At 43.0% G+C, this 22,416-nt stretch overlaps 1 protein-coding gene across 1 annotated transcript in view; it reads right to left on the bottom strand.

The window, feature by feature from the left end:
- Positions 1 to 22,416, bottom strand: part of Tmem132d (transmembrane protein 132D) — a 434,330-nt gene that overhangs the window by 337,689 nt on the left and 74,225 nt on the right. The window lies entirely within an intron of this gene.

Consider the following 22,416-nt stretch of genomic DNA (forward strand, 5'->3'; position numbering starts at 1 on the left):
AAGGTCAAGGGACTGGAGAAATGGTGCAGTGGTTAAGAGCCCTGACTGCTCTTCTGGAGGACCTGAGTTCAGTTCCCAGCACCCATTTGGCTGCTCACAACTGTTTGTAACTCCAGTTCCAGTGGAGCCGAACCCTCCCACAGGTATACATGTGGGAAAAACACTAATGTTTACAACATAAAAAATAAGTAAATGTAAAATAAAGTTGATAAATGGACAAGATGAAGGTGAAGTTTTGACACTAGGTGTTTGTTTTAATAAATAGAATATAGATGCATCTATATATCTATTTTATTTATTTACATATTTTATAATATATAAAGGGAACTCTGAAAATGTATTATTTTAAATCCACTGATGCCTATTCATCTGCTGGCTGGCTTTGCACCATGCAAGACAAGGCACCAGTGTGAGCTGAAGATCTTCTATTTTAAACATCCCCAGGGTCAAGACGACACTGGTGGTCAGGTGGATGGGTAGCCAGACCATAACCCACTAGCCAAAGCCTAAAGACACTAGCTATAATTTTCAAACACTCATGAATACAGCATGTCTTTCACCTGTATGTATAGTATATCATTCACCCAACAGATCCCACAAGGTAATTCCCATGTCCAGAGACACTAAGTGTCTATTCCAATCCCAGACTATGCCCCCACTTTGTTCTCTTTCTAGCACAGATGTCATGACTTAACCTAGAATTAGTCTTACTCCCTAAGTCAGAACTGAGTATTAGAAATCTTTCCACTTTGGACTCTATTCTGGAATACACCCCTTGAAAACTGTCAGCTTGATGGGATCTTTCATGTGGAAGCCGCCTTCAAAGGCTTTTGATTCCTTTATGGTATTTTTTGATGTGTGAAGAATAAGCCCACCTTGGTGCCTGCCGTTTGAATCTAATCTAAGTCCACTGATACAAAGGAGATTTTCATGCTGAAATACCTCCTGGTACAAATACGACAACAGGCAGGTGGTGTGTAAGTGCTGGCCTCAAATGAGAAGACTGCAGAGTGGAGTGGTCAAGGGAAATGAAGAGGCTGGTGCAAGGAAGGGATGTCAACCACAGTGACATCAAGGCACAAGGCACAGTGTAATGGTGGCCAAACTGAAGCTTAAATCAGTACATGCATAAAGTGTGCAGCAATTTTGATATTTCCGGGAATGAGAATATATTGGTGAACACCATGCCTAGGAACCAGAGGGTTATCTACAATAAGAATATGTAGCATCATGCATCCTCTGCAATACTGCTCAGCAAAGAGCAATGAACAAAATGGTCTTGATCATTACTTCGCAAAACGAATGACACAAACAGGTTTAAGAGGATGACTTAAACCCTGACAACAAAGGATAGCCAAGAAATAAGCAGTGTGCATCTATTTATCAGTGTCCTGTACCTACTGACCTCTTCCCTCAGCCAGAGGGCAGAAAGGGTCACCCACTTGGAATGTCATCAAACACTGCTACAGAAAGGAAATGCTAGAGCTCTCACACCTTGTTCTCTTGTGTACACAAAGCTATATGACCATGCCTGACCCGAGGGATGGGCAAACCCAACTTCATGGTGATGGGGGAAACTCAAGGCTACCTTGATGGGGAAACTGACTTCATGGTGATGTGGAAACCTGATTTTATGGTGACACAGAGGCTCAACTTCATGTTGACGGGGAAACCCAGCTTCAAATGTTATAGGGAAGCCTTACTTTACAGGGGTAGGGAACCCAAGCCAATTCTCTTCTCTGAAGGCATTAGTGAATGGCTGTAATGGCCAATGCATGATGCAGGCATCTAACAAGACTTCATAATGACAGACAGAAGTGAGTGTCCTGATATCAAAGTCTATGGTAAATAAGGGATGCAGTGTGCATTGAGGGGCTCAGAGGCGGCCATGCTTTCTTAAGGATGTGACAGCTTAACAAGAAGCAATAACCTTTCCACCTGACCCTGCTTCAGGATGAACACTTCAAGCAACCCATTCAACCACTGTTTGAGCACCTATATGAGATACCATCCGAAGCCCAGGTATGTGATCTTCCCTGACATCAGTGCCACACAGGAAAGGGTTCACGCTATAGATTTTTCTGCTTGAAAATCTGCTTCAGACAAGTACTGGGAGTCCCTTAGACACTGTTGGAGTCAGAATAATTCATAGAGAGCCGTCGAGCCCCACGCACACACTATCCGAAACTGCACAATATAGTCACACAAGTTCTTATTAAGGAGCACGGTTTTCAGCCCTGTGAGACAGAGACCAGTTATCATTATGCATCTCTAGGAATGCAGATTAAAATTAAATCAATTTGTTTATCTCCAGATTCTCTGACCAATTAACATTTCAGAAAGGAAAACACTCAGCCCCCACCCCCAGGCACACCACACACACACAAGGACAACCCTCATTCAAATGGAGATATTAAAAATATCAATCTCTGGAGGGCTTCAGAAATAAACTTAATTATCCAAAGGGCAGGCGACCAAGTGGGACTCCGCCAGTGCTGCTGATGTGTGAGCTAGCATCGGGCTTCGTAGCACCAGCTAGTGCATTTGAAGATGGTGACATTTCCTTGTAAATTCATTTGGAGCATCTGTGAATTTGTGTCCCTCTGTACTCTGTCACCTTACTTTTAATGTTTTTGTACTTCTAAGATTTTCCTTAAGAAGTGTTTTGCAATTAAAAAACCTTTAAGTTTTTCTTCTGTATTTTTCCCTTTAGTTTTTTTAATTAGCATACAGGATAGCAAGCATCCATACAGCATTTTCATACATACTCAGTTTTGACTGATTGTCATCCTCTGCTTTCCTTTTGTACCCTTCCACCCCCAGTTTGCCCCTTCCACTTTTATATATTATGGATTCTATGTTATGATTCCCCACTCCATCCACTTTTATACATTATGAGTTTTATTACCTTTCCCATCTGCTATTCTTAAGGCCTCCTTTAACCCATCTCATGGACTCATTTCCAGTTTCCTGATCTCTGTCCACCTCACTCCCACATAAATACACATAAATAAAAATTAATTGCTAGAGGAACCCTAAAAGGGACACACATGGGGGGCAGGGAAGGAAAATAGTTAAGATCTCCTAGGCAAATTGGAGGGTGGTAGAAGGGAGGTGATGAGGGATGAGAACATGAGGGATCAAGAAGACCGAGTTGGGGGAGACACAGAGGAGGAGTGAAAAAAAAAAAAAAAACAAAGAAAGAGAGAGAGATCTTAATAGAGGGAGCCATTATGGGGTTAGGGAGAAACCTGGTGCTAGAGAAATTCTCAGGAATCCTCAAGGATGACCCCAGTTAAGACTCCTAGCTATAATGGAGAGGGCATCTGAATGGGCCTTCCCCTTTAGTCAGATCAGTGACTACACTAACTGTCACCAGAGAACCTACGTCCAGCAACTCCAGGGAGAAGATGCAGTGATACAGAGCCGAGCACTGAGCTGAGCTGCTGCAGTTCAGCTGAAGAGAGGAAGTATGGATCCTATGAACAAGGGGGTTCAAGAGCATGATGGGGAAAACTATGGAGACAGCTGACTTGAGCTAATGGGAACTCACTGACTATGGACTGACAACTGGGGAACCTGCATGGGACTGAACTAGACCCTCTGAATGTGGATGACAATTATATGACTTGAGCTGTTGTGGGGAGGCTGGACCTCTTTCAGGGGCATGAACTGGCTTTTTGGAGCTCATTCCCTATGGTGAGATACCTTGCTCAGCCTTTATATAGCGGGGAGAAGCTTGGTATTGCCTTAACTTGGTATGCCAGACCTTATTGACTCCCCAAAAATGTCTTTACCCCCTATAAGGAATGGATGGAGGCGCGGGAAGGGGGCAGGAGCAGGGGGTTGTGATGGGAGATGTCATTCTGTAAATATGTTTCTCATAATGGTTAGTGAATAAAGCACTGTTGGCCAATAGGAAAGGAAGATAGGAGGGACTAGGAGACAAGGAGGAAAGAGGAAGTAGTAAGGAGGAGTCAGCATGGAGAGATTGGAGACACCTGCCCATCCCCGGTAAGATGAGACCACGTGGAAATACTTAAATTAATAGAAATGGGTTAATACTTAAGACAGCTAGTGGATAAGAAACTAGTACCTGGCCAACAGCATTATATCTAATAGAGTCTCTGTATGTTAATTGGGTCTGGCGCGACAGCAGGACAAGATCAGTGGCGGGAGGAAAAACCTACTCCTTACAGGGGTGGGAAAAGGTAGGTAGTGAGAACTGGGGTTGGTGTGTAAAATGAAAAATACGTTTAAAATAAAAAATTGCTAGAATCTGCAAATGAGATAGACAATGCCGTATTTGATTTTCTAGATTTAAGCTACCTGTGTCTTGGTTTCCTTTCTTTTTCTCCTTTCCTTTATTTTGGTTTACAGCTCCAGATTAGAATGCCTCTTGGCAAGGGAATCGCAGTGACAGGACCATGAAGTGGTTGATCACACACTGCATTCACATCAAGAAGCAGATGGAGACAAATGCTGGAGCCTGGCTCACTGTCTCCATTTGTATGTCTAGAATCCCAGCTCAGGGAATGGTACCACCCACAGTGGGACTTCTGGTGTCCATTAGCCTAATCAACATAATCCTTCACAGACAATCTCAGAGGTAAACCTCTCAAAATCTAGATAATTCTTAGCAAGTATGCCTGGAGGCTATCTCCTAGATGGTTTCAGATAGTGCCAAGTTGATAATTGGCACACTTTGCATAAAACACGGTGGTAATTATTAATTCATACATGACTTGGGATCTGAAAAATGAAAGACATACAGCCGGAAGTACCCTCTTATGATTGGGTATGAAAGGCCTGAAACTGAGTACCCACCATGTGGTCCAAGTCCTTGCTAGACTCAGAATCTCAACCATGTACTAGAAAGTCACATTGGCACTGTCAGATCATGATGGTGTCATGGGAAGGACGCAGGGTACATCCAATACCAGATTGTTGCTTTGGCCAGTTAACCCAGGAAGAAAGCTGTGCCCTACTAGTAAGCATGTTTACTTCCTTTTGGATATCAAACACATTTTATAAGGGTGGACAGTCAACAGCAGGGAACAGAAGACAATGGGGGCTGTGAACAGACCTGGGTTATAACATCAGTTCTGGAAGCCAAAGAGGAAAACTACTCCTGTCTCACAGAAGAGAGGAGGCCTCAATTCTAGATCTGACCTGTGCTCACTAGCTCCTAACCTAGGAACATAACGCAATTTTTTTCTGACATGGAAAATGATATCAGCATGCCTGCCTGCCTCCTCGGGGCATCACATGGGTCGCCTGAGATGACTGTGTGAGTATGAACTTCACCCTTGTGTTCCCTGTCCCTCTTGACACATCTACCTGCCCTACTTATGTGACTCCTTGATCCAAAATATTCATAAACTCCTGCTCATTTGGATAAATCTTGTGGTTGCAGAATCAACGTAGAGAGGAAGTCCACTTGAGAAATCTGCCCTCATTTTGTTTTCTTTTCCTAAACCAGGTAAGTGTTGCTTGTACTCAAATGGAACAGCTGGCCCCAGCATACTCCCTTATCTCACTTTGTTTGTGTGTGTGTGTGTGTGTGTGTGTGCAGGCACACACATATCATAGTACACATGTGCAAGTCAAAGGGCCACCTCAGTGTGACAGTCCTTACCTTCTACTGTGGGAGACAGAGTCTGTTTGATGCTTGCTGCTCTGTATGCTGACTAGGGGCCTGTGAGTTTCCAGGGCTCTCCTGTCTCTGTCTCCTGTCTTACTCTAGGAACACAGGGATTATGGATGCATGCTACCAGATCTGGATATACATGGGTCCTGGGGTTTAACTCTGGTCCTCATGTTTGGCATGTACTTTACCAACTGAGTCATTTCCCTAGCCTTTGACTCCCCCTCATTACCACCTCCCAGTTTCTGTCACAACTTTGTGCACAAGAGACACTCAGTAGACAAAACTAATGCCACACATGAATCCATTATTGGAGAGATGCCTCAATTTGTTCCCGAATTAAGTAGCACTGTTGCAGAATACTTGTACACTCTGTGAAGGTGTGTTGCTGTGATTGGTGTAATAAAAAGCTGAACATCCAATAGGTAGGCAAAAGAGGAAAGGTGGGGTTTCCAGAGAAAGAAAGGAAAAGGAGAAGGAATCCAGGCATGCAAGAGATGCCAGCAAGACTCAGAACAAGTCAGATACACTATACAGAGGAGAGGTAACTGAGCCAAGTGGCAAAGCGTAAATGAACAGAAGCAGGTTAATTTGAGTTACAAGTGCTAGTTGAGAAAAAGCCTAAGCTAAGGCCAAGCTCTCATAATTAATAATAAGTCTCCACTTCATTATTTGAGGGCTGTCAGTCCAAGAAAAATCCAACTATACAGCATGCAATAACGGCTAAGTAACATTCTCCAGACTAGCACTTCAGCATACAGTATTATCCTGCCCAGTTGTTTCTGTGAGACCTCCAAGACTGAGTTCAATGGCCCACGAGGCACAGCTTTCTGCCTTTCTAGAATGCACACTATGCACACTTGTTCCTTGATCTTTTATGTATTTTTGATGCTTTGTGCTCTTGGTTTGGGGACATGTGCCCCTGTGTGCAACTGAGAAGGTCTTTAGGTGTCTTCTTTCATTCTTTTTCCTTTTATCCTCTTCTCACCTCCTGGCAAGGCAACGAAGGGACACATGGAGTCTCCCCAAAGAACAAGGCATTGCGGTTAACACACAAAGAAGGCAACACCGGAGAGATCTATTTTTCTGGTTGACATTTTAGTCTGAAGAATTCAAACTACCAAAAGGCTCTTCCTACACTGAACATCTAAAGGTCAGTAAAGTTGTCCTTTCCGGAAGGATTCCGGTCCCTTGGGAAAGGACAGCCTGATGTGAAAAAGGATGTAGGAGTGTGGGGAGGAGAGGGCACATTGCAAATCTGCAGCTTAGATCTTGCACCCAGGGATGACACTTAGAATACTCAGCAGTTGACAAGTGTAGGAGCCATCAGGCAGTGAGGGACCCTGACACAGCCACACTGCCATGCACTGGATGGGTATGAGTCCTGTGTTCATGAGAAATAATGCAGAAAGTGAGGCCAGGAAGAGACTCTACCCACTGTCAGGATGTGAGTGCTATGTCTACTGACAGGAAGACACGGGAAACACTTCGGAACACCATGCATTCTCCCCAGATTGTCCCTAGAGGAACTGTCAGAGTGACTGTCACCTGGTTTCTTTTAGACAGGAGGAAAAGTAAGGGAGAGAGGCTTGACCTCAAAATTCTGGTCATCAGCAGCATTAGCCGTGAATCCTAACTTTCATTGCCTGGTTGGATTTCAAGAAAAAGGTAGATATCTCCCGATGGATCATGGGATGAGAGTCCTATAAAAGAAGCACAAAGTGCCACAATGTGGTCTAAAGAGCTAAAAGGAATGCAATGCGACAACTTAGGGCCTTCTAGCAAGATGATCACTGAAGTATCTGGGATCAGGTCTTTGCATTCTCCTCTTCCAGAATGTAGTGTAAGGAAAGATGCATCCTCCTTGGACAGCTTGTATAAGCACTGTGGACAATCATCTTTTGTTGATGACCTTGTTAGAAAATAAGCTAAGTTCTCAAATTGGCCTCCGCATTTATCTGTGGCCATAATAATGACTTAGTAACTGATAGGATATTCCATACATACAAATAGCTGGACCACAGGGCTTTCATATTACATATCCAAAATGTAATAGCCACAATATGATGATCTTGTGCCATTCTCTAAAGATTTGGCTCCCTCACATCTCCCATTCACTCTCCTGGCCTGTGTGCTGTGTGAACAGGACCCCGCTCTGAACCACAAAGGTTCATGGATCCTATGTGAAACCCCTAGAGCATCCCTAAGGTCCTGTCTGCAAAGCCAAAAATATTTTCAGAAGTAAACCAAATGCCATTCACACACATGTCTAAAGTGGGTGGTTGAAATATTTAGCAATCAGACATGACAATACAGAGAGCAGCAGCACACCCCTGCTTTGTATGCATTAATGGTGCAAAGTGCGGGACAGGGTAGGATAAACCTGTTCTCACCCCAGCATGAGTCAACATGAAAGTAAGCTGTGTTGGTCAGAAGTCCTCCATTCACATGTCTGTGATGCAAAAATATCATCGTCCCTTAAGGGCATCCTCTATGAAGCAGCAAAAGGATTGTTTTTTATTAAGATCTGCCCTTGAGCTCACTCCTCCTTCATAACTACAGCAGTGAAACACAAACAGCAGCCATGCAGTGTGCTGCCTTCCCCTGGAGGACTACAGGCAAAGTGTGCAGGATCCCCCGGTGGCTCACTGCATAGGTTAGTTTTAACTGTCAACTACACCATGACCTAGAATCACCTAGGAGAGAGTGTTAATTGAGGAATAGTAAAGATCAGATTAGCCTGCAGGCATTTGCAGTGGTGGTGGGAGTGGGGGTCATGTTTCTTGATGGTTAATTGCATTGGGAAATTCTACTCTGAATATGGGTGGCATAGTTTCAAAAGTTGGGCCATAAACTATTGAAGAGTGAAGAATAGCTGGGCATAGGCAGCAAGCAAGCGTCTCTGACTGGAGCCATCTCTCACCTCTTTGAAATATGAAATTTTGATATTGCATAATCAAATGGGTCCACAACTGGTAGTCCTGCATTGCTAACAAATAAATATACTCCAGATGGCTAATTGACAATGGTTTGTGATCATTCTGGAGTAAGGGAATGAATCAAGACATATCTGAAATCTGAGAACAGACTTTAGAGTTTAAATTGCAATGCCACTGATACCACCACCACAGGACAATCTTTGATAATGCTAAAAGACCAAGCAAGCACTGTGCCTTGAAATGTAATTATGTATCTCCCTGTGGTTCAGCTATAGGTGTGTGTGGAATATCCTATCAGTTAATAAATCAATAATACGGCTACAGAACAATGCAGAAGCCAAATTGAGAACTCAAGCTGGTACCCGCTAAGCCAGACTTCAAGACATGTTTAAAAATGTAAATAGTACCTTAATCACGCATTTTCTCACTGTTCTAGAAAATATAGGTTTTTAGTGAAAATTATATCATTCATGTTTAACACAATGATGGCCACAGCTGTTTTTAAAATATGTTCATAAAATCTTTAATAATTTTCTGGGTTTTGATTCCAAATGTAAACATAAACAAGTAAAACTATGCACACACACACACACACACACACACACACAAAGTAATAATTCTGGTTCCTTTTTGATTATGAGAATTCACAAATATTGAAAATAAGAGGATCCATGGGGCTACAGAGACGGCTCGATGGTTAAGAGCCCTAGATGCTCTTGTAGAAGACCTGGGTTCAATTCTCAGCACCTACATGATGACTCACAACCATCTGTAATTCCAGTTCCAGGGGATCTGACATCCTATTTTGACCTGTTTGAGCACTACACATCATGCACAAACATGTATGCAGGAAAAACACAAAACAAAAATGAATAGAATAGAATAGAATAGAATAGAATAGAATAGAATAGAATAGAATAGAACAGAACAATAGAATGAGACAGAGAAGGCAGTCTGAGAGTGACTATTTAGGGCAGTCAACCTCTCTTAATGCATGGCCAGAGTGGGTGACCCAGGGATAAACCTGTGACTGGAACACAACAACACTAAGGAGGTTTCTTGGTACATTTGAAAGAGACGTAATTACAGCTTATTTCCTTCCATATAGGATTTCAAGGAGATATCTGTTATATAAATTCTGAAGAGAGAGGTGGGGCAAGCTGCAAGAAGCAATGAAGTCCCAAGCCAGAGTGTTTGGAATTCAGCTTGAAGAACTCACTATGCCCAGTGTCCCCACAGGCCCCCGGTCTTTCCATAGGCCCCAGCTCTGGGATGTCAGGTTCCATAAAGGCCCATGTCCTCATGCTGTTAGATCAATGTCCTGGCTTCCTTTCCAGTTGCTGTGATGACAACATACCCTGATAGAAAAAGCTTAGGGGAGAGGGTTTCCGTTAGCTTACAATTCCAGGGTACATTCCATCATTGTGAAGACATCAAGGCAGGAACTCAAACCATACGCATGCTGTAGAACAGAGAGAAAAGAATGCATGCAAGCCCAAGGCTCAGTGTTCTCTCTCTACTCACACAATTCAGAAACCAAAACCAGAGAAATAGTACTATCTGCTTTCAGTGGGCCTGCTCACTCCAATTCACACAACCAATGCAATACCATCCTACACAGACAAATCCATAGGCCAACCTGATCCAGATAGTTCCTCACTGGTACTCTTCCCAGGTGGTCCTAGGTGGTACCGAGTTGACAATTAAAGCCAACCATCCCAGCCAGTGTGTGTTTTCCTGAAACATAGCCTAAACATTAGCTCTGAAATCCCTCCATTCTGCTCACAACTCACTCAGTGAAAAAAATAAATACATTCACAATCTCAGGATGTAGACACATCCTCAAGGACTTGACGAATACTACTTCATCATGTAATTTCTTCTCAGGCGTTATCTGTTTGCCACGGGACAACTGTCATACGTGACTAGATGAGGGATTGCTCAACTGGTAAGAGCACTGGTTGATCTTCCAGAAGACCAGCACCCAGTTCCCAGCACCCATGTTGGGTGGCTCACAACCACCTGTGACACTAACTCCAGAGGATCTGCTGCCTTCTTCTGGCCTCTGTGTGCATGGTATACAGGAGGTGCACATACATAAAGCACATAAATAAAAATTAATAAAAAAATATTCTTAGTCAATCAGTTTTCTTACTTAAGCTGTCCCTACCAAAGATCCATGGAAAGGCAGCTAATTTTTAGGATATTTTTCTGAAGCTTTTTTTCAGTATTCAAAACATTAGTCAACAATGCAAATTCTTGTGTTTGATTCACAACTTCATTATACTTTATTTTCTGCACCCTACTTATAGCTTTAATTTCTTTTAGAACATTTGGAAGATTCTAGATTTTTTAAAAGATTCATTCATTCTTTTGATATGTATATAAATTTTTGTATGTTGTGTACCACATGTGTACAGTGTCCCTGGAAGCCAGAAGAAGGTATCAAATTCCCCAGTACTGGAATTATACCATATAAGTGCTAGAAAATGAACCCAGGTCTAGAAGAGCAACCATTGCTCTTAGCAACGGAGCCATCATTCCAGCCCAGGTTATTTTTACTTACATTGTTTGGCTTAACAAAAATGCTGATGGCATTTACATGTACTTCATTACATATTCCCATGTCAGCAGGCACATGGGACAGTAACTTTGAGATGTCAGTGTGACCATTAACACCACATCCTCTTTAAAGCAATGGTGCTCCAACCCCAGCCCTGGCAGTAATCACCTGGAGGTCATAATGTTACAGAAGTCAGGCCACTTCCAAGTTTCTCAATTAATGGGTATAAATGGTATAGAACATCTTCCTGTCTACTAAGAACCTCTGGCCCAGGGTCCACAGTTTAAGAATCACTGCCCAAGGAACTCTTAGAATGATACAGCATGGCCAGCTGTTAGTTGCTAAACTGTTTGCAAGCTAGGAATGATTGGCATGGTAAGACGCTTTGGCATGAGGGGATGGAGAGAAAAGACACTCCTAACTCCACACCTTGGCCATCAGTCAGTCCAGAGTTCAAATGGATAATCTAGCTCACAAATTAATTGAGCTCTTCTGACCCATGAGCTCAATTCATCTATCATGTAGCCATAGTGAAGGCGAAAAACACTGTGGAGAGTTATGAGTAGAATCAAATTAAGATTCAATCTGGACATGTGGGAGAATTCTATCACAGAGATATGAATCATCTAAGACATTTCTCAGACTGCCCTATCCCTGCCCTGAAGTTCATCTATTATATAAGAGCCACTGACTTTTGTGTTGAACCTGTTATTTAACTATTCACACAGCACCCTAGTAGCTGTTAGACACTATATAGAGTAGAAGATGCCAGAGATTGGGGGGGGGGGAAGGGGTATATAAAAACTTCTTTCTGTATCTTACGCAAAAGATAGGCAATTTTATAAAATTTGACTGTAAAAAAGTCAATGCATGTTGATATGCATTTTTAAGTTTGTAAACATATCAAACATGAAATGAAAGCATTGCTCCTGTAGCTCCTACACCTGTGAAAGCCTACAAAATGGGCTTCACAAAGCCAACAGCCAGGAACCCATGCCTCCTTCTGAGAGAGTTACTGCAGTATGCGAGCTAAGAGCTGCCCACAGTGGCTACCTGAAACTGCAGTAGGTATGAGATGGGGGATGCTGTTCCTTGTGGCCATGATTTTTAGTGGTTGCTCACTGTAGCCCTTGTTTGGTGGGCTACAGCCTCCTTACAGGTATTTAATGATCAGAATTCAAAAAATTTAAAGCATAGTTTTTTTTAAACCCAGCAGCATCTAACCAGGACCCTAGAGCTATTCTGGAGACTATGATCGCCTAAGGCCATGGGTGGAGGGAGGAATCGAATGCAGGTTACCACCTGCTACCAGTTAAGGGGCCCAGCTTGTTGTTAACCTCTGGGCTTTCTCTTGTCTCACTCCACACAGCTCGCCCTCCCCTGAAATGCCCAAATTCAAATGGGGCTAAGCTCTTTTTTTCTGTAACTAGACAGTTTTAAATGGATCTCCTCATTTCTAACTGCTGGTTAAAATACCACACAGAATGCACTGCCTGTGAGTGCCTCTAACTCTGACCTAAACAGAAAGATGAGTAGAATCAAAGATCAACTGAACCTCAGGTTCAGGACTGGAGGACTGCACAGACCAAAGTCAAGAGTGAAAAGTGCTGGCTGTGAAATTCCAAGAGCAAAATAGCAAAAATTTCAAAAGACACATGATGTGTACAATCAAAACACAAAATATTCTCTGCTCCTTTAGTTCCCCAAAGTTCTAGAAACATGTCACAGGCTGATAAGAATAGTTGCTGTGACCCTTGCTGGTTGACTCTTTATTGTATCCCACATTCCATATTGGTAACTTCCATGCACATGGATCAGCAAGTCTTAGCTCAGTATCAATGACATTTATACAAGGAAAGGGGCGGGGGTGGGGAAGAGGGGGAGGGAGTATAGAGACAGCACAATGGCTAAGAGTACTGGCTGCTCTTTCCGAGGACCTTGGTTTGGTTACCAGCACCCATATTTGGTTCACAAACATCACTGTCTTTTGTTCCAAGAAATCTGAATCCCTCTTCTGGTTTCCATGAGTACAGCACACGCATGGTACACACACATACATAGAGATAAACATGTATACACAAAAAATACATTTCTTAAAAAATATTTTTTTTAAAATTCCAAGAAATGTCTCAGGTCACATGACTACAAAGAAGCCATCTCTGAACATAGTAATATGGATGGCTGAGATTGGCCCAAGAACCTGAGACTTACTTATCCTCGCCATTGGCAACACTTAGAACCAATCGGTAATGAAGGTGCCTCCACAGTGAACCAGGATGGTGATAATGGGAGATCAGTCTTATTTTACAATTAGGCCACACTGGGAATATATAATCCCATCTGAGCTTAACCAAATGGGGCTGTGTTCTTTTCTGTCCCCAGGCAGGTATTGTTGGCTAGAATTTAATCTCCTTACTGCAGAGCAACCATTGATTACCTGTAACTAACAGTGGTTATCTGCAAGTTACTCTTCGGGATCTGATAAAACATGGATTTGAAGCATGCATGAACAATACAAGGAGGTCAAGACCTAAATACAAGAAGTAGCTGTGTGTGCTCTTGGTGGTCTCTTTGAAAAATGAGCATTGCCAAGGCCAGGGATTCTTCCCGAGTCTGTGGAGAAGCCAATTAGAAACAACTTGACACTAGTTTAATACCCTTCTCTAGTGGGAAAGGAAAGAGAGACACTAACCATTATCTGATAAGAGGACGTACATAGAGATAGGCTTGCTTGGGGAGAGAGAGAGAGAGAGAGTTGAGGTGCACATATAAATGGGTATGCATGCATGTAAACACCAGAGGACAACTTTAGGTTGTCCCTCAGATACTGTCTACCTTGTCTTATTGTCCTGGAGCTAGTCTGGAGCTAGTAGGCTAGTCTGCCTAGCCAGCAAGGTTTTCATGTCCCCAATGTTAGTTTTAGAAATGCATGGCACTTTGCTGAGATTTAACATCCCTTCTGGGACTCAAACTCTGGCCCTTGTGCTTGTGGGGTAATCATTTTACTGACTCAGCTGTCTCCCCAGCATGAGTTTGGTCTTTAAAACTTTTATGTCCATGGGTGTTTTGCCTACATGTATGTCTATACACCAAACATATTCGGGGAACCTGCAGAGGCCAGAAGAGGGTGTCTAGTTCTCTGGAACTGGAGTTACAGATAGTTGTAAGCCTCCGTGAGGGTATGGGAAACTGAACTCAGGTCTTTTGTGAGAGCAGTAAGTGCTCTCAACAACTGAACAATCTTTCTGACCCCAATTATTGTTTTTTGTTTTTGTTTTTTTTTTTTTTTTTTTTTTTTTTTTTTTTAAGTACTAAGGACAAGGAAAAGCCCAGGATAAATGTCATAACTAAGTACAGGCTTCAGAAAGTACAATCTCAGAGGTCAATCCTTGTAACTGAGACATTAGGCAGATATTCGTTGCTCATGTATAACAGGGGGAAGCAGCAAGGAGCTCCGGGCCACACATGCTGCTGAGGTCACCAAGAGCAGGACAGGGAATTGGGCTGGGGCAGAGAGGAGCTGGCTGCTGGCTCCTCGGATGTTCTTGAGTGGAATGGATGCATCTCATGCATTTGAAACAGGACTAAAAATTCATAAAGTCCCCCCCCCCTTTATGCAGCCTCTTTGCAATAACTGACTTGACATTCCATGTCACCAGGTCAGGAACACTGCCCCAAGAAATGTATGTAGGGTCTGACTATGGAACCTGGAAGGTGGAATCTGGGAGACAGATAGCAATTGAGGGCAGATAGGTATGTTTCAGGATCACCCCCTTTGAAGCAGCAGCATCCATGGGTACCTGTGAGGAGCTGGCTCCTGGAGCCTCCCCTTCCTCCACACTCAAGTACCCAAATCTATCAAGTTCAAGTCTTTTATATGGAACAAAAGATACATGGATCCCCCACTCCTACCCCATACACATCATGTCTAGACCGCATATGACACCTTATAATACTATGGTGGTGTGCTGTGCAAATCGCTGTTATTCTATATTGTTTAGGAAATAATACAAAGCGAAAAGTCTGTGCATTTAGAGAGAAAAAAAAGTATTTTAAAATGCTTGAAAACAGAGAAAGAGACCCCATAGATACAGAGACCTAATTTATAATCACCCCCTAGATATTTGTGCTGGGACTCTAGGGAAAGCAATTTAGTGTTGGTGAAATATTTTCTCTTTTAAATTAGCCCAATAGAAAGTAAAATAAGATTGAGTCAAATTGATTTTTAAAAAGCAAATGTTTCTTGGCGCTCTTGCATTTACACACACTGCTTGAGAACAGGGTTATCTCAGCCAGCGGACATATCGGATGTTGCAAAGACTTTATAAACACATTTGTGAAAGCGATTTCTTGGAATATTTATAATAGGCTATAAATATAAAAATGAATTAGTCTGACGGAACCAGAGTGTGTGGAGGAAGGGCTGAGCAAGCATAGTTCAGTGGTAGCCGTGAGCCATGGATATGCAATGTCTGGTGATGTCAGCTCTACTCCTAAGGGATCCTATTCCAGACAGACAGATAGACAGCTTTGCTATGGGATGATCCACAGTGCGGTGGGGAGAATGAAAGAGAAAAGGACAACAGAAAAAAAAAATCCAAGAAGGCACAATTCCAGAAGCCCCTGAGACTAAAGCTTCCAGCACCTAACAGCATAGACCAGCAAACCCTAACACATCTTGGAAGAATGGGATCTTGGGAGTTTGTTACCCAGGTAACAGTTACTAACATCCACCAGGAACTCTGACTTCTGAGTATCTGACAAAAAACAACCTAGGAAGACCAAGGGACTCCCTGAGGGTGGACTAGAGATTGTCAGAGACTTCCAACTCTAAGCCTCAAGTTCAATTCCTCCACCAATGCTTTAAAAGTATAACTAGGGATGGTATGAATGTAGCGTAACTAGAGGGTCTGTGAATATAGCTTAACTGGGGGAGCTATGAGAACAGCTCAGAATTAGAGTGCTTGCTTGGCATGTACAAAGCCCTGAGGTCCATCCCCAGGACCCCACAAATAACCTGGTCATACATGTCTGTAATCCTAGCAATCAGGAGGTAGAGGCAGGTATGGGAAGCCACAGCCCCAAGATGGTGCCTGGATGGATGCCAGACAGTCTGAGCTTAGCTGTAAACAAGCCTTATTTGGAAGTGCTTGATGGATCTGGTGCGCTTCCTCCTTCTGTGGCCTATCTGGGATCGCCAGGTGGCGTGAGCTGATTGGGCAGTGAGCGCACATTTAAGGGCTTGCTGGGGCTGGGGGAGGGAGAAGCTGGTGTACAAGGTTCCTGAATAAACTGCTTGAAGAAGAGTCGTGGTCGTGTTTCCTTGCTGGCCGAGGTAGACGCGACAGGCAGGAAGAGCAGAAGTTCAAGGTCATCCTTGTCTACAGGGTTAATTTAGGCCAGCTTGGACTACATAAAACTCTGCTTTCCCCCACCCCAACCAAAAAATATACATGTATAACTATGGATTATGCTTATTTAGAGTTATCATTGTTATCCATAGATGCTGATTTTTTATTCAAATATTCACAATGACTTTATTTGTAAAATCCCAAACTTGGAAAAGTTGGTAAAGGGTAGATGGTATGGTTTAAGCAATGATAAATTACCAAGAAAGAGCACAGAGGATCGATACATGTAACTACATGAATGGGTCTCCAACATCATTCCACAAAGAAGTGATGCATCATAGAACATACATCATATGGCACCCTCTATACAATGCTGCAGAAACTGGGGCAGTGGCATACACCTGTAACCCTAGAACTTGATGGGGAGGGATGTTGAAGAAAGAGGGCTATCAAGAGTTTGAGATTAGAGTTGGAATATAGAGAAACCCTATCTCAAATTAACAGTAACAACAATCACTAAAAGAACATTGTATTGGCTGATTTTGTGTCAATATAACAGAATCTAGAGTTGTCAGAAAGGAAGCTTTAGTTGACAAAATGCCTCCACGAGATCTAGCTACAAGGCATTTTCTCAATTAGTAATCAGTGAAGAAAGCCTAGTCATCGTAGGTTGTGCTATCCCTGGGCCGGTGGTCCTGTGTTCTATAAGAAAGTAGGCTGAGCAAGCCATGGGAAGCAAGCCAGTAAGCAGCACCCCTCCATGGCCATTGCATCAGCTCCTGCTTCCAGGTTCCTGCTCTATTTGAGTTCCTGTTCTGACTTCGTTTGATGATGAACACCAAAATGGAAGTGCAAGCCAAATAAACCTCTTTCTCCCCAACTTGCTTTTTGGTCATGGTGTTTCATTGCAGCAATAGAAACCATAACTGTAAGACAGACAGAGTAAAAAAGAAAAAGAAAAAGGAAAAGCCAATCTGTGATTTAAAATAAAAAATACAATGACATTATGGAGTTATGGAGTAGAAAACAGAAAGACTGTAGAACCAGGGTGAAATGGTGTTCTCTGGACACAACGGTGCCACTCCACTTACGAAGTCACAGCAGCTATGGTTGCCTGCCCAAGATCCGGCTGCCCCATTTCAGCATGGAGTGGTGAGGGGTTCATGAGCCCCCATCCATATCTCAGGAGTTGTAGGGGGTTGATGGCTTCTAATGGAAGGAAATTCAATTTTCTTTAAGTGTGTGACCCTGGTAGGTCAACCACACTCTAGTGGATAACCCCACACCCAAGAGTACATGGTCAGCAAAAGAGGACATGAAGTTAGGAGGAGTGGCCAATGGGGTGGATGATAGGTGTGGATCTGGAAGGATTTAGGGAGAGGAGCTGGGGTGAATATGATCAAAACGCATTGTATGTATGTATGAAGTTCTCAAAGAATTAATAAAAGAATGACATTAACATAAAGAGAATAATGATTTCCTTGGTGGCTATCAAAAGCATAGAAATTGATTGCACAGGGATATAATGGGACCTCATGGGGCTATGCAATGATCTGTCTTCAGATTTAAGGTTTCTGCATTCCATTCCATGGCCGACTTGCACTGGGAGCTACAGAGAAAGGCTGATGTCTTGTTAATGAGATGCACATTGCAGGCTTTGCCTCAAGTGCACTTACATTTGCAGGTTACTTTGAAGTATATCAAAAAAATAAACTGGATTAATAGATGCACAGAAGGGAGACTCGACTGCCACATGATAGAGATGTGAGTGGAATACTAGGTGTGGAAGCCAGCACTGGGCTGTATGAGCCAAGATCACAATTTGATCAGCACAACTGCCTGTCCAAAGTTCTTGTAACAAAACACTGAGGGAAGGCTGGTGAGACAGCTCAGCAGGTAAAGGTGCTTGGAGTTGAGTCTGACAACTCTAGTTCAAACCCCACAACCCACAGAATGGAAGGCGAGATCATACACAAGCAAGGGAGGGGTGGGGGGGTGGATAAATGTGAAAAAATTAAAAATAAGTAAGTTTAATATTGAGGGAGTTGGGATATATCCTAGAATATTTGCTTGCAGTGGAGGGGGGGCATTTAGGCTTCATCACCAGCACTAAGAAAAATTATTTCCATTGGGAAAATATACAAGGCCTCCCTCCACTGTGAAGTAGAGTCCTTTGGGGTTCCCAAACACCCCCCCCCAAAAAAAAAAAAAAAAAAAAAAAAAGCTAATGAAATTCAGATATCACATGGGCCAAGATTTGCATTTCCATTTTCCACAGAAGTAAGCCACAGGACATTAATGAAATCAGCAAATCCATGCAGAGCCAAAGGCACTTCATAAGAGTCCTGATCCCATACTCATCACCCTGACCTGCAATGACCAGCGGCAGGGGTCATAGGTCACACTGCCACCCTATCTTGGAGTTGTGAGGAACAGAATGTCATATGTTAGTTACTACATTTCAGGAGGCAGTCGAGTCAAAGGAAAACATCACCACATACCACCACCAGATCTGAGGTTTCCCTAATCCCTGCGGGTTCTCACAGAAGAAACAAATAATGGGTGACATAATACAAAATAAAGAGGAGAGACTTTCATAAGGTTGTGTAAATAAAAACATTTAAAGCAGTCCCTCGAACATCTTTTTTGCCAGCCCGGATTTTATGTGGCTTTTAGGGACTGAAACTGTGATCTACACACTTGAGTGACAGCTGCTTTCTCCTGAACCATCTCCCCAGCCCCTATGGTGATTTTAAGTCACCCTCTCTGACCAACAGTTTGCTCAACAACTAGAGAAAGTTGGGAAACAGAGAGTTGGTTTCCACCCCTTTAGGGAACAGAGAGGAAGGAAAGATTTAATAGATGAATGACAGCACCAAGACAGTTCTAGAATGGTACAGCGAGCATCTCTTGATGGATGTGGGCATTAGAGACCTGTACATCTGCAGAAACTCGACAACTACATACCAAGAAGCTGCTGTCTGTTTCCTGTTTGTGAATTCTTTCCACCTATAACAATAGCCGGGGCTGTAACAAGCATATCTCCTTGCAGGAGCTGTGGACACAGAGCCTGGCCCGTGGCTCCTACAGCATTCTTACTGGAGTAGGGACACACTAGGGACCAGGTGACAAAGAAAATAAAGAGGACAGCAGGCTGGAGAATGAACAACAGGGTGCACGATGGCCTCGGAGAGAAGAGGGTGGCAAGGGTCTCAGTATTGACTGCACATATTTGTCACTGCATATTGTACTCCAGGGCCACAGGACAAAAAGCCAACACTCTCAAAAGTCACAAACAAGGCTTGTCTCTGTGACTACCCAACATATCATTTTGAATTTTTTAATTTAAAAGTTTAATTACAACTTATGTGGGGTGGGGCAGAGGTTATGCACATGCTACAGTGCCGTGGGAGCTCAGAGGATGACTTGCAGCAGATGGTTCTCTCCTACCAGGAGGCCCTGGGGATTGAACCCAAGTCCTCGGGTTTGACAGCAAGTGCCTTTACCTACTTATCCCTATCACCAGCCCCAGCCCTACAGATTCTTATTCCCCGAGGCAGTCTATGTTCCTAGCTGGTTATGAACATGAATTTTATTAAGTTTTCTCTTGTCTTAGTTGATTTTTTTTTCCTCCACTTCGTAATGGAGTTTGATGCAGATCGGCTGACTTACAATGACTCCTGTTGACAAGGACACTCTCTGCTATGGTTTGGATCTTAAATGACCCCCAGGGGCCCAAGTGCTAAAGCTTCCTTCCTGTCCTAGTTTCACTTTTGTTACTGTGTGACAGGTGGCCCCACTCCACCCCAGCAGCAGCATAGGAGGTGACAGGGCTTAATTTCCAGCTACAGTCCATGATAGCAGGGAAGTCAGGGCAGGAACTCAAGCAGCCAGTCGTGATCATGCCCACAGTCAATATCAGAGAGAAATGACTAAAGCTGTGTCATCTGATGACTTTTATGTAGCTTCCTCCTATTCTAGAGATTTCAGGACCCCATCTAGATAACAGTATCACCTACAGTGACTAGTGTCTTCCCCCATGAATTAACAATCAGGACAGTCCTCAATAGACAAATGTGTTTTAAAAAATACCTCAGTTGAGACTCTCTTTCTCAGGTGACTGACTCTAGGTTCTGGCAAATTGGCACTTAAAATTATCACAGTCTTGGGCCAGGGGGGCAGACATAGAGAGATGGTAGAGGTAAGCCAAGTGGGAAGGAAGTTAAGGCATCAGGGGATATCCTTGAACATGACATTTGGATCAAGGTCCTTCCTCTACGCTCTGCTACATGGATGCCATGAGCCAGATTCCTCTGGAAGACACTCATGTCCTGATAGTCTGCCTCCATCCAGCCCCAAAGTGATAGGGCCAAGTAGCACTGGACTAAGACTTTTGAAGCCATTGGCTAAAATAAACACTTCCTCCTTTTAAGTTGGTTGTCTCGGGTGTTTTGTCATAGTGATGGAAATCTGACTCACACAGTTTTCTTGACACTTATTCTAACAAAAAAAGCAAACAAAACAAAACAAAAACAAAAACAAAAACAAAAAAACACCTCAATATTGGGCCAGAGAGACAGCTCAGTCATTAAAGGCTAGGCATCACAAGCAAAACATCTAGAAAATGAAATTTTGTCTTTGAACATGATTATGAGGTTTTAACCTTGGGATGGGTAGGTATTATTTGACCCCTGATTCTAGGATTAGCCACATGGTTTGCTTTGGCTTGTAAGATAGGGCCAGCCATGAGCCAAGCCCAAAATGATGACTTGTCTTCCCTTCTAAAAGGCATCCATTCAGAACATTCCTTGATTAGTCTAATGACCTAAGGAGGGTGGCCTGGCTTGACAAGACCAGGAATGTTAGTTTCTTTTTACTATGACAAAACACCTGACAAAAACGACTTAAGTAGGAAAGGTTATTTTGGCTCATAGTTTGAAGATAAAGCCCATCATGGTAGGGAAGGCATAGAAGACGAAATATGAAGCAGGTAGTCATGTGACATCCTCAGTAAAGAAACAGAGAGATGGATGCTTGTGTTCAGCTCAGGACCCCAGCCTGGGAATGGTGCTGCCCGTAGTGAGTAGTTAGGGTAGGTCTTTCCTCCAGATAACACACTGTAGATAATCCCCCACAGATATTCTCAGAGGCAGGATTCTTACACAATTCTAGATGCTGCCAAAGTAACAACCAAGAAACCCATCACACAAGGCTCACTGGCACTTGCCTTCACACTGTGTGCTGGGACCTTGCCTGGTTCCCAATGACAGACATCACCTCAAACACTGAGATGTTACAGCGGGTTGTGAGGGAGAGGACTGGATTACTTCTCCAGATATCCAGTAAGGCACACTGAGTAGTTCACAAGAACAGAAAGACCAGTGGGCAGGAGGTGCATAGGCCATCTAAGGAGAGTGTCTCCGTGATCTGGTAACAAGCCTGTGTGAGGCGAACAGAGGCACTCATGAGGGCTGCACCCGTTTAAACCCAGATCAACCCTGGGAAGTCCACTGAAATATCACATGGCTCCTTTCTTCATTAGCAACAGAGAAAGAAACAGTGACACTGACTACAGATTTGAAGGTTGGATAAATGGCTGCCAATACAGCAACTGGATCAATGTTGGCACAGATATCAGCTCAATAAATAGTTTCTTAGTTACTATGAGTGTTACTAACTGAAGAGGAAGTTGAGAATTGTGAACAAACAAAATCACCAGAACAACAACAACAAAAACCCTTTAGATATTCTGTTTCATCAAATGTGGTATGTAAGCTACTAACATTCCTTTCCCCCTTGTTTTAAATTAATTCATTGAGAATTTTTTGCAGCGCATTTCAAACATATTTACTCAACTCTATAATAAAGTAGTAATAAAGATCATAACCAAAAGCAACTCAGGGAGGAAAGGGTTTG

This window comes from Phodopus roborovskii, unplaced genomic scaffold (assembly GCF_943737965.1).
Source record: "Phodopus roborovskii unplaced genomic scaffold, PHOROB, whole genome shotgun sequence".
In the NCBI taxonomy this organism is placed as follows: domain Eukaryota; kingdom Metazoa; phylum Chordata; class Mammalia; order Rodentia; family Cricetidae; genus Phodopus; species Phodopus roborovskii.